This window comes from Nematolebias whitei, chromosome 6 (assembly GCF_014905685.2).
Source record: "Nematolebias whitei isolate Nwh7 chromosome 6, NemWhi1, whole genome shotgun sequence".
Lineage (NCBI taxonomy): Eukaryota > Metazoa > Chordata > Actinopteri > Cyprinodontiformes > Rivulidae > Nematolebias > Nematolebias whitei.
Window position 1 is genome coordinate 34,825,528 of NC_056503.1, and position 2,033 is coordinate 34,827,560.

Below are 2,033 nucleotides of genomic sequence, written 5' to 3' on the forward strand. Positions count from 1 at the left end.
GGAAAAGGGTAGAGTGCCCTCTCCGGGTCAGGGAGGAGGTCCTACCCCAAGTGGAGGAGTTCAAGTATCTTGGGGTCTTGTTCACGAATGAGGGAAAAATGGAGCGCGAGATCGATAGGCGGATAGGTGCAGCGTCTGCAGTGAAGCGGGCGCTGTACAGGTCTGTCGTGGTGAAGAGAGAGCTGAGTCAAAAGGCGAAGCTCTCAATTTACCGATCGATCTACGTTCCCACCCTCATCTATGGTCACGAGCTTTGGGTTGTGACCGAAAGAATGAGATCTCGGATACAAGCGGCCAAAATGAGTTTTCTCTGCAGGGTGTCTGGGCTCTCCCTTAGAGACAGGGTGAGAAGCTTGATCATCCGGGAGGGACTCGGAGTAGAGCCGCTGCTTCTCCACGTCGAGAGGAGCCAGTTGAGGTGGCTTGGGCATCTGTTTAGGATGCCTTCTGGACGCCTCCCTGGTGAGGTGTTCTGGACACGTCCCACCGGAAGGAGGCCCAGAGGAAGACCCAGGACACGCTGGAGGGACTATGTTTCTCGGCTGCCCTGGGAACGCCTCGGGATCCCCCCGGAAGAGCTGGCCCAAGTGGCTGGGGAGAGGGAAGTCTGGGCCTCCCTACTTAGGCTGCTACCCCCACGACCCGACCCCGGATAAGCGGAAGAAAATGGATGGATGGATGGATGATCCTGGTCTTGGATCTTGGTGGACATCTCGTCAAACAAACAAACAACCATTCACTCTCTCACTCACACCTAGGGACAATTTAGAGTTATCAATCAGCCAAACATGCATGTTTTGGGTTGGTGGGAGTACCCAGAGAAAACACACGCATGCACGAGAGAACATGCAAACTCCACCCAGAAAGACCCCGGACCGGGATTTGAACTGGGGACCTGCTCACTGAGAGGCAGCAGCTCTAGATGCACCACCATGCTGCCCACCAACATTGTGAAAAATCACATCATGTTGCTGCTGATCGGTTTCATGTTGCTGTGTTCATTCCTGCTCATCTGCTCACACAGACTCATGTTCGTGCTGCTGTTTGGCATATTGTTTTTATGCTACTAGTGCTTAGTATGTTTTTAGTTAATGTTTTCCTTGGTTCATATCTTAGATCTTACTGTTTTACTTTTTATATTTTATTGTTTGATGTAACTGAGACCCTGTGTACACAATTTTGTTCCACCACATGTACCGCATGTGGTGCGAATGACAAATAAAGAGACTCTGAATTTGGTAAAAGGGCCTTCTCTTATACTGCTCCTGTGACCTGGAACACCTTGCAAAAAGATCTCAAGCTGTCGACTTTGACCTCTTAAAGGGATTTTAAACTACTGTTAAGTTCAATGCAAAAATTAATGCAGACATGTTCCTGTTTTTAGTATTTTACCCTGTTTCATAATGTAGCTTGATTTTTTTTTTATTTTATGTAACTACTTTTATTTACTTTTCAATTTATATGTTTTTTATGACTGTTTGTTGTGTACCTCATCTGTGGTTTCTTTGTTTGTTTGGTTGTTTAAAACAGGTCTCTCTTGAACATGAGTGCTCGTGACTCAGTGAGACTAAACTGTTAAAATACAAGTTTAATGAAAAATATCCAAACATGTGTAATGCAGCAGTTCAGATAAATGACCAGCAGATGACAGCAACAAGTTGATAACAAGTTGCTATTGCTGAGAGAATTTTATAATTTCAGAACTTCTTTATGGCATGTTACATGTGGACATGTGTAGCTAAATCGAGTTATAATTTAAACAAATAAGTTAGAATTATTGTCAGTTTAATAATCAGTTCATTCTAATAAATTATTCAGTTTAGTTTTTGACAGCAAGAGCAACGATGTGTTATACGGCTTACGAATTCATAGATTTATTTATAACATGTACATGTATTTTATTTATAAAAATATATATAGTTTAAATATATGTACATTTATATATATAAATACATACATATGTGTATATAAATATATATATATGTACACCAGTCAAGATATGGTTTTACATGCTGTCAAAAACTAAACTGAAT